The sequence below is a fragment of the Anastrepha obliqua genome, chromosome 1 (genome assembly GCF_027943255.1).
Source record: "Anastrepha obliqua isolate idAnaObli1 chromosome 1, idAnaObli1_1.0, whole genome shotgun sequence".
Taxonomy (NCBI): domain Eukaryota; kingdom Metazoa; phylum Arthropoda; class Insecta; order Diptera; family Tephritidae; genus Anastrepha; species Anastrepha obliqua.
Window position 1 is genome coordinate 21154745 of NC_072892.1, and position 15667 is coordinate 21170411.

A 15667-nucleotide genomic window follows, 5' to 3' on the forward strand; every position below is an offset into this window, starting at 1 on the left:
CAAAGACCAAGGCTATGAGAGTTAACCACAATAACGCTAGGCAGATATTAGTTGACGGATGCCCAGTGAAATTCGTCGAAAGCTTCTGCTACCTCGGCTGCATCATCACGCCAGATGGTGGAGCAGATGAAGATGTCAACTGCAGGCTAAACAAAGCTAGGGTGGCATTCGGGCGAATGCACACAAATCTCCAGGCGCACTAAACTACGAATATTCGGCTCAAGCGTGAAGTCCATATTGTTGTACGGAAGCGAAACATGGCTGGTCTCTAACAACATCACACAGAGGCTACAATCCTTCATCAACAAATGCCTCCGCATCATCTGCAGAATATTCTGCCCAAACACCATTAGTAACGATGCACAGTGGAGATTAACGAACGAGAAACCCATCCATAGGCAAATCAAACGCAGAAAGTGGCGATGGATAGGTCACACATTGAGAAAACCACCAGATAGCATCACGAGAATGGCACTGGACTGAAACCCGCAAGGGAGCAGAGCTCGCGGTCGACCAAAAAACACATGGAGAAAGTCGATGCTGCGCGAACTAGCAGATGCTAACATCTCATGGGACGGCGCAACAACAGCACAGAACCTTGTACGATGGAAGATTTCATTCATATGACCTCCTCGACTAGCTTCGCAGTAGAAGATTTTGACGTGATAACGTCTTATAATTCGATTTAACAGGCTGCACGCACGAAAAAATGTGTCGTTACCTTGCTCATTAGTGTTACCTTGCTCATTGCCGTTACCTTGCTCATGTGTCGTTACCTTGCTCATTGCCGTTACCTTGAATGAACTGCAAGCGAAAGCGCGGAACGAACGACAAAGCAAACAAAGCAAACGAACGGCAACGTTCGACATCTTGCTCTCTCCTACTTAAGTGAGCGTATATGTGTATGTGTATGCGCATATGTACATATATAAATTCACGTATTTGTATTTGCATATGCCTTCTTATTGATTATTATTAATTTGATTTATTTGAAGAATATAAAATAAAACCAAGTTTGTTAATAATACCTGTTGTTTTAATGTTATTATTATTTTTTGACGTGATAACGTCTTATAATTCTATGTAGCCGGCTGCACGCACCAAAAAATGCGTCATTATCTTGCTCATGCGTCGTTACCTTGCTTGAACAGCATGTTATGTTATGTTATGTTATGTTATGTTATGTTATGTTATGTTATGTTAAAGTATATTATGTTATGTTAATGTTAACTCATTCTCTATATCCATACAAAATATCTATCAAACAAATAAAATTAAAATTTTCTTTTGAAAAATGCAACCATTCAATCAGTATTTTCTTATGACGTTATCACGTTAAACTATCGTCAGTAAACCGATTTTACAGACAACCTCTTTTTTTATTAAACAAGTTTTCCAATATTTCGTTGAGTATTTCTTAAAATAAAATAAAGAAATAATTGGCGCGTACATTTCTGTTCACGTGTTTGGCCGAGCTCCGAACGGCAGATAACTTTTTATGATCTTTTTCATGGCAGAAATACACTCGGAGGTTTGCCATTCCCTGCCGGGGGCGACCGCTATTAGAAAAATGTTTTTCTTCATTTTGTGAATTCTGTGAATTCCGAATGATAGTCACGCACCCACCAATGCACTCGGCTACGGCGGCTACCAGTGTTTCTTACTTTGTTTTATTTAAGAGCATGAATTGGAAATATGTTCGGTCACCAAGGCGGGCAACTGCAAACGAATCTCACTGCAACTACAGGTCATTCACGGCAAAACCTTCAATTTCAGCCTACAAAAGTCTGGTTCTGGTTATTGGCCGAAATGCTAGTCCTAACATGAATTCTGCAAAAAAAAGAAAAAATGACCGAATGACCCCCACCCTGCACTCCGAAATAAACTTTCATTCTATGCGAATGCGCACGAAAATTAATTTCAAAATTGGGTCTAGTCAAATTACGAATTGATAGTAAATAATTAAATTTTGAAATAAACAATAATTTATGTATAGCTTTTTAATGTATAATAGTCAATTACAGCACACGACTATTACAAAATGTGGCGCAAAATTAATCATCCATTAATTAATTCCGATAGGGTGATGAAGTTAAGCACTAGACATAAGCCTTGACAGATGTTTACTTTTGCAAAAAAAAGTAAATAATGAAAAAGAAAATATAAAAAAAGATTAAATGTCAACCAAAACGTTGACGTATGGAATAAACACTCCAATATCTTACGATAAGTTAAGTTAAATCTAGACTTTAAATTAAATCTGGGCCTTGAAAAAGTTTTTTCTTTATTTCTTTTTTGGTTTCATTTTTTTTGTTTTTGATAAAATATAAATTTAGGCTTGCATATAAACGTCCAGACCTCAACGGTTTCCCATCGCTCTTTTTCATACCAATTTTCTTAAATTTCTAAAAACACAGCCTGCTTTCATTCTGCAATTAAATTGGTATTTTATGCACAAAGCTACTAAGTTTCCAAATCTAGGACGTCTGTAAGCAAAAATTATTTGCCACATTATTCACATGCATATGTATGCACGAGTATCTACCTACAAATATGTAAATACTTATCAGATCGTATTCATTCTTGACTCGCCTGAGTGAATTTTCAACAAATGAAAGAAGACCTAGAAAAAATAGAGAATTTAAATAATTTTGTATTTTTTTATATTTTTTGTTTTGGAAACTCAGCGCACTAACAATAAGTGCTGTTAAAATGTATCCCACATCACACGCCACATTTATAATTATTCGGCTCGCATTTTCTCTCTGTTTTTCCCTTTCTACATATTTGTTGTTACCGGAAAAGGTAGCTAATAGCTGTTTTGCCTGTTATTTGACTTTTCGATTTTGTTTAAGGAAAAAACTACTGTTTACATTCAATTTGTTTACTTTAATTCAAGTGGGTGGGCGGCTCTGCTAATCGAGAGGTTGTTGATGCTGTTAAGTGACGAGGTAAATTTTACTATTCTTAAAGTATTCATTTTAAATGATTTTTTGGTTTGTGTGTTGGATTTAATTGTTCTAAAATGTGAACTTGGCATTTGGTTTTGTTTTTTTAAACATCTTGTCCTAAATTCACTGGTTTGTATTTTTTTTAATTTAGAACTAGTCATAAAAGGGAAAATATTTTTTTCTCAGAGAGCCTTAAGAAATAACCGTTTGTTTATGCGACGGCACTTGCTTCACAAAGATGGATTGCGGAGAATTTAAAGAAAGCTTCGCGAATACTCAACGCTTCGTATTTTATCATTCTTGCTTCGTTTTATGAAAGTAAATGTGAAGTGTGAGATCGGCCAATAGTATTGCAGAGGAGTACTTATTAGAGTTAAAAGACAGTTATCGACAAATTTGAAGGAGAATTATGCACGAACTTGGAAGTTAGGTGCAAGAACCAGATTTGGTTGAGTTTAAAACGTAAATTCTATACCAGGAGAGTGCAAAGTGTGCGAAATATAATGAGCAAAGGTTTGTTGAGAGACTTTCTGGAGTTATGTTATATATATGTACATATATACAACATACAGCCATGGACAAAGAAATAGCACACTTCTAATATTAAAATGTTTATTACTGTAATGTTTTTATACACAGGCGTAGATCAATTATTTGGGCATGTGTTGTTAGTCATATCAATACTCTCTTGATCCCGTTAGAAATTTACCGTTATCGATTCGTCTCGTTTTTTTAATCACGTATTTGTTGGTATATTGCACATTCATCTTGGACAAAGAAATAGCACATTTTCAGTTTTGTTTCTGCATTCATTCTTAAATCAAATATTAATCAGTCAATTTGTTGAAGTATTTTGTGTATTTTGTGCAAGTGATAAAATAAAACAATTTTTTTAAATATGGGTCGAGGAGTACATTGCACTCTTGAAAAAAGAAAACTTATGTGGAATCTTTTTGAAAAAGGCACCAACAAATCGAAAATTGCCGAATTACTAGATTGTTCTAAAAAAGTGGTGCATAGTGCTATTAAATTGATCCAAGCAGGCAAACGTTTCTTGCAAAACAACCACACCAAGATTAGATAAAATTATTGTACAGAAATGTAAGGCAGATCCTCTTAAGCCCTCAAATGTCATAATGATGGAAATTAATGAAAAGCACAGCCTTGATGTATCCAGTAGACTGGTTAGAAGACGTTTGAATGAAGCCAATTTGTATGGAAGAACTAGCAGGAAGAAACCACTTCTTATAAAAAAAAAAATATCAAAGCGCGGTTGACATTTGCAAAGCTGCATCAAAGTAAGGATGAAGTTAGAGGTGAAGTTGGTCTTGTGTGCTGTTCTCTGTCCATGGCTGTACATATACCTAGTTTTGTGCAATTGAAGTGATACTCAAATGAAAGCAAAAAGCAGCAAGATCACCGCATATTGAAAAGTTTTGTCTATACATTTTTGTGCCTCAAATTAATTTTAATTACTTTTTTTATAAAATTACGTTTCATTCTATGCACGTAATTTTTTTTATATGGAGAAATGTGTAATACCGTCTTTGAGCCTGTTTAAACATGCATTATATAATATAAAAATTTAATTTGAAATTTTTTAAATCAACGCGATTTTTGAGCGACCTCAAGCTGACACTTTATTGTACTAAAATTCAATGAACTATGAAACTACATACTTAGAAGTTTTCTTAATATTCTGAATAAGAAATTGAAAAGGGTTTGCTAACAAGTTTTGGGATAAAGTTTGAAACTTTGATTGATAAGGTTTTTGTTATACGCAGGGATTAGAATTGCTCCGTTACTTCCTGGTTTTCATTTTTGCTCTTTCTGCTACTCTCAACTTGAACAGGTGAGTAGTGGAGCAGATGAGGAGTAAAGTTCGTTACTGCTAGTAACTCAGAGTACTAGTCAAAAAAATCCTCGTTACTTTCTGTAGTTGGATTAGTAGCCGTGAATTGGCCGGAGTGCTGCCTGCGAAATTATTTATGTGTACTCCAGCTACCCCTACTACTCTCACTTCTGTTGCGCTACTACTACTCCCATTGCTGCAACTTCGGCAGTGTTCGTTGTTGTTTTGTTAGCTGCATTTTGTATGTGTTTTTGTGGGGGTACACTGAAAATATAATTGACAAATTAGATACGTTCGTATAATATAGGTTGTAGGTATGGTTGAATAAAAGTTAAAGTGATATTTTTTATAAATCCTGAACCCTCCAAAGGTTTGTGCATGCACTTTGTATGCAAGAAAAGGCGTGACACTTCAGCGAAAAAAGTTGTCAAAAATCAATGGTATTTTGTAGTTACTAAAAATTCTGGTTCAGACATTTTAAGTTTTCAATACATTTTTAAAAAAATTTTAAAATTTGTATGCAGTATAAAATTTTGCTTTATATGACTTTTATTGAAGTAGGTATGAACTTTCATAAAAAATAGTGGTGTGCTTATAATTTTGAAACGGGGTGTATACAAGAAGAGATTACTCGAGGGAGTACGAATTAATGCTGGTTAGGGCAAGTATTACCATACACATTGTGTAGCCGAATTTCATGCCTGGTGTTTCTAATTGACTATACTAAGCTTAGCATACGCCGATGACTTGGTCCTGATGGTAGCGGGACCGTTTACCTCAGTCATGGCTGACATTTTGGAAAAGTCACTGGCTATACTCAGTCGCTGGAGTGCCATTTACGGCATCCGAGTCAACTCTGACAAAACGGAGCTGGTGCTATTTACCAGAAAATATAAACCTCCACCCTTTCGATTTCCCAAATTAAACAACCACGTTCTCCCGCTCTCATCGGAAGTGAGGTATCTGAGTGATACTTGACTCCAAACTCCATTGGAAGCTACAAATTAAAAATCGGGTAAAGAAGGCCAGTATAGTCTTCTACTCCTGCAAATCTATGTTCGGTAAAAAATGGGGACTTAAGCCACATGTCGTGCTGTAGATGTACGACACAGTGGTTTTGTGGTGGTTAACGTATTGATGCCTAGTTTGGTGGGAAGCTCTTCGGAAGGGCTATAATAGCACTAAACTGGGGATGGTGCAAAGGACTGCATGCAATGACATCACCGGAGCATGTAAAACTTGCCCCATTACTGCCCTGAATGTCCTTTTACACTTACATCCCATCGACTTTTACGTTATTTCCATCGCAGCTCAAAGTGCAATCAGGTTAAAGGAGATTGGTCTCTGGAGGCAATCTCTCAAGGGACATGGTAGCATTTTCGGGCAGTTAACATCGTATTTCTCCGAACTTCGAACAGATCTCTCTATCCGCAAACTAGAGTTTGAGGGTTGTACTAGGGCAATCTTTCCAAATAGGCAGGATTGGATCGAGGGGAAAATCTACACCGAAGCTTGCACCTCTGTCTTCACTGACGGTGTAAAGATGGAATGGGGAGTCAGAGCAGGGCATCTTCCTGACAGTTGTTAAAGGGGAAATGCACAAATTATTTCTCAGGAAAGCGCGTAAAAGATGGAGCTCCATTTCTTCGTGTGCTATTTCGAAAACCCTTTGGACCCAATACGATATACGAAGGACTCAGAAAGTCTTTAGACTCCTCGCCATTCAATTTCCAAACTCGTAGCTGTGTTTACCGGCCACTGGACGATCTACTTTCAGAGAAGGAGACTGTAGAGCATTTTCTCTGTAAATGTCCTGGTTTGGCAACTAGACGACTAAGGTCACTGGGCGCTCCTTTCTTTGACAGCCTGGGGCAGTGCGTCAACCTAAATCCAATCAATCTCCTCCATTATATCAACAGCTCTGGCTGGCTGTACATATCTGCCTGTTGGAGGTGTCATAATGGTATCAAAATGGCGCTTTAGTGCTACTTGAGAAGTGCCAGACCGGCATTTCAACCATTTCACCTACCTACCTATAATAAGCTTTAGAACATACCCTTATGTATCTCCACATGGTCCTTCTAATGTACATTTCAGTATATGTACATATACAAGGTGGCGCAAAATTAATCACCACCACCATCGGATAATTTATAATTTTTGCAAATGGTGTTATAAGTCAATCATATTTGAGTTTTGTGAACTAGACATGGAGCGCGTAAAGGTTAAAATAAATATTTGAATCACTTAAAATTATTATTTTTTTATTTACTGAAAACTTTAATAAAAAAAAAAATTGGATGGTTAATTTTGTGCCACCTTGTATATGAAAGATTCCTAAAAACCTTTTATAATTGTAAAACCAACTTTGATTGATGAGTAAATGACAAGATTAAAAATGTACTTAAAATTCTTCTGTCTTTAAAGTAAACAGATAATTTACGTACATTCTCTCCACGGTCTGCTACTGATTTTATAATCAAATTCAAAACACGCTTCAGCCATATTTCTCCATTGTTTTTGTATGTAATTCCACGTTTCGCTTGAATTGTCCCTTTTTGTTGTAAGTGTAATATTTCAATAGCGCACAGATATGCAAATGGCTGATATCGCAAAAAAATATCCATATGCCAACCACATGATAATTTAGTTTCTGTAAAAACTGAATACATCATTAGAGATATGTATCTATGTATGTATACGTACCTGCTCGCATAAGCATATTTTCGAAGCTCACAACAGTGCTGTAAGCATGCATGTATGTATGTATACAGTGAATTGAATATGAATGTACGGTGAATTGCATATTTAATTGATTTATGTCCCAAGCGCAGTCATAATTCAATTTATTTTATTCATTGTGCATACAGTATGGGGAAAAAATCGGGCAAACCGATATAACAAAAATAAAGTCAAATTGTGTATTTTCTTATATATCTGCAAAAACAACATATATACCTTTATGCATATACAGTTTTTTTTAAATATTAACAAGCGTGCAATAATATTATTTAACTTTTTTGCAAGAAAAGCAATTCGCAATAACACATAAAGTAAAGCAAACTAAAGAAAGAGTGGTAAAGAACCTCTAAGAAATGCTTTCGGCTACTGGAAATAAGGTTTGCTCTTAAATGAGAGCAAATTCAACATATTTTCTATCAGAGGGGTAATAGTATGTGTGGCGAAAGGCTTATAAAGAGTTACTGGGGGAAATCACATGTCCAATTGTAAAGCATGGGGATGGTTCTGTAATTGTCTGGGGTGTATGTATGTCTCACTCAGGTCTTGATAGACTATGCTTGGTAGGCGGTGATGATGATCATTTGCAATAATTTACCTCTTTGAAGAAGAGAAGTGACCCCAATTACATACAGTTAGTAGCAGAAGTAAGTATACACCGGATACGTGTTCAATTTCCCCCCAATCGATTCCTTCAAACAACCTAAGTTATAGCAAAATTCTGTTTTATTTACATGAATGAAATAAAAAAATCATATTTAATCCAAATAATGAAAAATTTTAAAAAGCAACAAAATTATAGCTTTTTATATTAAACTTTATAAAAATTCATGTCTCAAAAGTAAGAATACAGTTCATCATATTATTGATTTGTGACGGTGTTTTCAGCTGTTTTCGCACATTATATAATATTACAGCCACTCTCGTACAATGTTGGATGGGTGCTTGGGGTGATTATCCTGCTGGAAGATAAACGTTCCTCCAAGGCCCAATTTCGTAGCGCTTTCTTTTAAAATATTTTGCAAAATATTTAAGTAACCATATCGGTCCCTAATATTTTCGATAAATACCAAGTTTCCAACCCGTTCGCAACCATACATCCCCAAACCATCACAGAGCCCTCTCCATGCTTCACAGTGCCGGTCATATTGTTTGGATCCAATTCCACGTTAACTTGTCTCCAAACGTTTTCACGGCCATCAGATCCACAGCAACTGAACTTACATTCATCAGAAAATATGACTTGGTTCCAAAACGTTTGGTCATATTTTTCATGATCTTTTGCAAATGAAATCCGTTTACTCCGATTGACACTATTCACGAAGGGCTTTTTCCTAACACTGCGCCCATGATAACCAGCACTATGCAAAACTGGGCGAATAGTTTGGGTGCTAAATTGTTTTCCAGTCTTATTTTCAACTTCAGATTTCAATTTGGGGCACTTATTTTGGGGTTTGTCCTGATTTTCCATACGACTACCCTTTTTTCTCTGGGACTTGAGAGCGGCGGACGCCCACAACGCTCTTTATTAGTGGTGCTTTCCGCAATTTTATATTTATTCACAATCTTTTGAACTGTAGCAAAACTCCTATCTATCAAACGACCGATTTCTCGCAATGATTTATGTTCCTTGTGATATATAATATTATAATCAGTTTTTTTTAAATCATCAGAAAGCTCTTTTCCTTTTGGTGCCATTACTAAAAATGTCGCAAAAATTAATACAAAACGTACTTCCCTAAATTTTTATACTCACTTTAATTATTTCGTTTTAATAGCTTTAACTTTTTTATTCAATACGTAAAAGTAAATGTTATGCTAACTGAATAATCGTTTGCTGTATACTAACTTTTGTAACATAAATTTCGCTGGCATCAAAGACAAAGCGAAGCGTGGATAACGGTATATAAAATTTACAGCTAAATTAAGGCGCATATGAAAGCTTATCCCAGTACATAGTTACCATGTGTGAAATATTTTGATTACATATTAAGGAAAGCGTTAGCGTCAAACAATTCCATAAATCAGGCTCCTGTATACTTATTTATGTTACTAACTGTACCTTAACCAAATGCACTTACATACCTTAACCACTATTATTTCTACCCCTTATAACGTCAAACGCTGGAGAATGCTATCGATCATATAACCACTGAAAATGTAATCGACAAGATGTTAAGAAGCGAGGGAACGTGAGAAGTCATTAGTGGTTTCGTGGAAAAAAATCTCGGGATGAAAAAGCGAGACCCGGACGGGCGCAGACACACAAGCATAGATCTTGTAATGAGGAAGTTGGAACGCCACTCTAAAGTAATACCGAAAGCGGTTCTAAGGTGGGCGACAGTTCTAAAAGAAAACAGGGAGGGTTTTTAGTCTCAGGGCATAGCACTGCTGCAACGGCAGCTTTGATTATGCATTGGCGTTTTTAAACCTCCTTATACGTTAAAATAAAAACAAAGAAAAAAAAACAAAATTTCTACTCTATGATTTCTTCTCATGTGCGCGCCGTTGCAAAATTATAACCACACTAATATTTACTTTCTGTAGAAGTATAGTTCATATTACAACAAAAACCATATAATATAAAGCTTCATATCTCTACAAAATAAAAAAAAAAAAATGAAATTTAAATCAAAACTTTAATTTCTGAACCGGAATTTTTAGAAGTTTTCCGAGTAAGCAGCAACCCATTGAATTTTAATACACAAACGCAGATTGGAGTTTTCAGTGACAATCAGACTGCACTGAAGGCCCGGGAGAACGCGAAGCAAACCTCGAAGATTGTTCAAGAATGTAAGAAGAAGCTTAATTCTGTCGCAAGACAAAACAGTCTTGTACTTATATGGGTTTCAGGACACTCTGGCGTTCAAGGAAACGAGATTGCCATAGAATTGGTCAACCGTGGTTCAACGGTCCCCCCACAGAGACAATAATCGGAATCAGTTCCGCAGGAATCATGACTTGGATCAGCAACTATGTATGCAATTTACATAAAAAGCGATGGTCCGATCTAGAACGCTGCATAACTCCAAAGTTTTTTGTGACAAGTCCCAACAGAAAACTGTCAAACTTTCTACTAAAACTTAGTAGGAAAGACGTTCGGTTGATGATCGGTATTATTACAGGTCACAACCCATGGGGTCAGCATATGACTACCATTGGAATTATTCGAGGACCTAATGTGCCTGTCTTCCTTGGAGGAGGCGGATAGCACTGAGCACTGTCTCTGTGAGTGTCCTGCCTTTACTAGAGCAAGACTACGAGTTTTGGGTTCCGATGTCATGAGAATAAGTAATATTCGTTCTCTAAAACTGGAGGACATTTACAGATTTGCCAAAGAATCTGGAAAGTTCTCACAAGACTAACTACCACTGTCACTGTCTCTATTCTTTCCTATCTCTTTCTCTATTCTCTCCTTTCTATCTCTTTCTCTATTGTCTCTATTCTTTCCTAATCTTTTCTCTTTTTCTCCTTTCTCTTTCCAGAGTTCTAAATACAATGGAAAAATGAAAAAAAAAAATTCTTTAGTATTATAATTTTTTTAATTTTTGGTGCAGTCACTTTTTCGAGATACTGTACATGCACGTATGGATTTTTCACTTCCCATTACAAATATTATTTTTCCTTTTAAATAATTAAATAACAAAACACAATTAATTAATAGTCAGTCGTGACGAAGTCAATTATTGTTCTGAACGATTATATTAACTTTTTTAGTTTAAAACAAACGAATACTCGTAAACATCCCACTTGTATCATTACATTTTTCAAATTCATGTTGCTGCATATAATTTTTGTGTGAGCGTCATAATTTTAAACTGTATTTCCCCTCGGCAGGCAATGGTAAGCCTCCGAGGGTATTTCTGCCATGAAAAAGCTCCTCTTGAAAAATATCTGCCGTGCGGAGTCGGCTTGAAACTGTAGGTCCCTCAATTTGTGGAATAACAACAAGACGCACGCCACAAATAGGAGGAGGAGCTCGGCCAAACACCCAAAAAGGGTGTACGCGCCAATTATATGTATATATACATATATACATATTTACCTATAGCAAATAAAATAATTTTTACAACTAGAACATTTTAACACAATATTTTTTACCTGTGAAGGTCATTCTGACTCCATTTTTAAACTGAAACATATTATATTAGACTATATTATAGTAGACTCGATGGAGGGGTAAAATATTTCACTGAAAATTTGAGTAGAGATTCTCTCACACGAAAATAGTGAGCGATAACGGACAAGACTCCGCCATTGATTTGTTTGTAACATTAACAGGGCTGGCACATACACCCACGCATGATCAAAATAATAAATAAATACAGGATATTTTGGCCAGTTTGACTATTTTTCTTTCGTGTTTTGTTTTAATTTTCGTAATTCTTTTTTTTGTAAAAATATAATTCATTCTACAACAAATATCATATAAATCAAAATTAAAAACTTTGTACAAGGTTTATAAAAATTCATTCAGCTGATTTTTATAAAAATTTCAAACTTTTTAATCAAAATTAAAAAAAAGAAAATATGGGTGGCAGTTTTAGAGCCCATTTAATTTTAGTATAATAAAATGCTAGTTTGAAGTGGCTCAAAATTCTTGTTGATTTTCGATGATTTTTTCTCAAACAGTTTTTTTTTGTACCTAATAAATGTTTAAAATTTGCTAGAATTTTTCTTATCTTATGAAGCTATACGAGTAATAGTAATAATTTCAGAAATCACATGCAACTATGAACTTACCTAAAAACTTTTGGAAAATAAAAAAAATATTCAAATACAAAATTCCATCAAATTCATATGCTCATACATATGAAAAATAAGTTTTTTTTTGTTCTTCTTCACTCCTCTCGGGAGCATAGGGCCTCGACAAGACTCAGTCTTGCGTTGGTTTCGTTAATCTGGTTTTAATTTCATTACTATACTGATGCTTTCCATTTCAATTCAACCGGTCTATTCGGGTCATGTTCTTCGATTTCGATGTAACTGAAATATGTTGCTCTCTGGTCAAAATAATGAGACACGTATTTTTTTGTTCGCCCGAAAAAAATTTTTTTCAAGAGTTATCGGCAATTTTGTTTTTCGGCTCAAACTCGATTTTTTTTAATTATATAAGAAAAAATATTTTTTAAATGCCCATAACTTAGTCAAAAATGAACCGATTTTAATAATTCTGGGTTCAAAATGATTGTAATTACTTACATGAGCGACTTCATGTAGAAACAATTGCAAAAAAGTAGTACAAAATTTTTATTTAGCAAAAAAGAAAAAAATTGAAATTTTTTCGAAATTCAATATTTCAAAAAGTGTATTTTTGTTTTTTTTATAACTTTTTCCAAATCAAGAGGACACCTCAAACTTCAATTAAGCTGAATGCCCAGTAGCTAAAATGAGTGGTTTTTGAGTAATGAATTTTTGAGTAAAAAACCTGTTTCGCACTTTTTGTTTTTTGCAAAATAAAAAATTTTCAAATACTTTTTTGCAATTGTTTCTACATGAGGTCGCTCGTGTAAGTAATGATGATCATTTTGAACCCAGAATCATTAAAATCGGTTCATTTTTGACTAAGTTATGAGCATTTAAAAAAAAAATGTTTCTTATATTATTAAAAAAAAATCGATTTTGAGCCGAAAAACGAAATTGCCGATAACTCTTGAAAAAAATTTTTTTCGGGCGAACAAAAAAATACGTGTCTCATTATTTTGACCAGAGAGCAGCATATTTGAGTTACATCGAAATCGAAGAACATGTCTCGAATAGCCCATTTGAATTGAAATGGAAATAATCTATATAAGAAAATTTTTTTTAATTACTCATAACTTAGTCAAAAATAAACCGATTTTAATAATTTTGGGTTCAAAATGATCTTCATTACATACACGGGCGATTTCATGTAGAAACAGTTGCAAAAAAGTATTTGAAAATTTTTTATTTTGCAAAAAACAAAAAGTGCGAAACAGGGTTTTTACTCAAAAATTCATTACTCAAAAACAACTCATTTTAGCTACTAGGCATTCAGCTCAATTAAAGTTTTAGATGTCCTTTTGATTTGGAAAAAGTTATAAAAAAAAACAAAAATACACTTTTTGAAATATTGAATTTCGAAAAAATTTCAATTTTTTTTCTTTTTTGCTAAATAAAAAATTTTCTACTACTTTTTTGCAATTGTTTCTACATGAAGTCGCTCATGTAAGTAATTACAATCATTTTGAACCCAGAATTATTAAAATCGGTTCATTTTTGACTAAGTTATGGGCATTTAAAAAATATTTTTTCTTATATAATTAAAAAAAATCGAGTTTGAGCCGAAAAACAAAATTGCCGATAACTCTTGAAAAAAATTTTTTTCGGGCGAACAAAAAAATACGTGTCTCATTATTTTGACCAGAGAGCAACATATTTCAGTTACATCGAAATCGAAGAACATGACCCGAATAGACCGGTTGAATTGAAATGGAAAGCATCTACTAATACTATTGCTTATTGTAGTACTCAATATTATTAATTGGAAATAAATAAACAAATTAAAAAAATAAAAAAATCTGGTTTTAATTTCTGACAGGGTAGGTGATTAGCATGCCGTTACATGTAAAATAAGTACCTACATACATGCAAAGTGGCGCAAAATTAATCGTCCAATTTTGGTTTTGAATAATTTTAACTAAATAAAAATGAAATTATTTTAAGTGATGGAAATCTTTATTTTGACCTTTACGCGCTTCATTGCTTGTCTATTTGTCTGCTCCAGCTGTCTAGTTCACAAGTGTCGTATATGATTGACGCACGCGGCATGCATTTACTAAAATTATAAATCTTCCGATAGGTTGATTAATTTTGCGCCACCTTGTGATTTGTGATACTTTGTTTGTATGTCTTTTTGAGTACACCGAAAGTGAAAAAATATGTTTGTAAATCTTTTTCATTGAAAAATTACGCTTGTGCCAAAATTAATTTCGAAATAATCGAAAGCCGTGTTAAACAAAAAGACTAAATTTTAAAATATTATATTAAAGTTCATGTCCGTATGTACAGTCTGTTACATAAGAGCGAAGTCACTGTTACACGTAGATAAAAAATCAGAGCTCCTGTTTCTTTTTCTATGACATAGAGGGCACCTCAGTCCTTCATGCTTTTTGTAAAAAGTCAGCTGTCTGTCAAATTTAGTCATCAATTGAGTGGTTTTTCGAAATGAGTGCTATTTACACCTCTCGCTTTGAGGCAATTTTTCTATGTTTGCATGAAAAAGGACCCAAATTAACGCAAACGGCGAAATATATGGAAAAGTCGAAGCAGTTCGTTAGCAAGTGGATAAATCGCTATAAAAAAGTCGCTAACGTTGATGATTTTCCTGATCGCGGAAGTGCAAGCAAAGTCTCAAAAAAAGACGAAAAAAAGATTCTCGCATTGTTCTCGAAAGATCCAACTTTAACTTTACGTGGAGCTACTGTGAAGTTGAAAGCAAAAGGTGTTGACATATCTTACGGAACGATTCGCAGGCACTTGCTTGCCAATAAACTGAAATTTCGCAGTACTTTGGAAAAACCAATGTTGTGTGCAAAACACGTTGAAATACGAGTGGAATGGACGAAGAAAAACTTGGACCGCGTTTGGAGCAACGTAATTTTTTCTGATGAATCCTCCTTCTGGGCATTTCCGAGCATCAAACACACCTGGACAACCTCCACCAGTAGAGTGCTTCAACGGACTGTTAAACACCCCGTCAAGGTCCATGTTTGGGAGTGCTTCTCAAACAAAGGTTTCGGCACTTTGTTCTTATTTACCAAGAATTTAAATGCCGAAAAAATTAATACAATATATCAAAAGGCTTTGTTACCATCTGCTAAGCAATGGTATAACAAGAAAAATGAAAGAGGACAACAATCCGAAACATCGGACTGGAGCGTGTAGCGAGTTATCACTTTAGATTGGCCATCTCAGTCACCGGATGCAAATCCCATAAAAAATGAGTGGGCTCTGATGAAAATGCAGTTTCGCAGACGCAAGCCATGTAATTTACATCAACTTTCTCGACAAATTCGGAAAATTTGGATGTCTTTTCCGGTAGAATATGCAGAACAACTAGTGGAAAGTATGCCCCAACGGTGCCAAGCCTTAATTGACAATG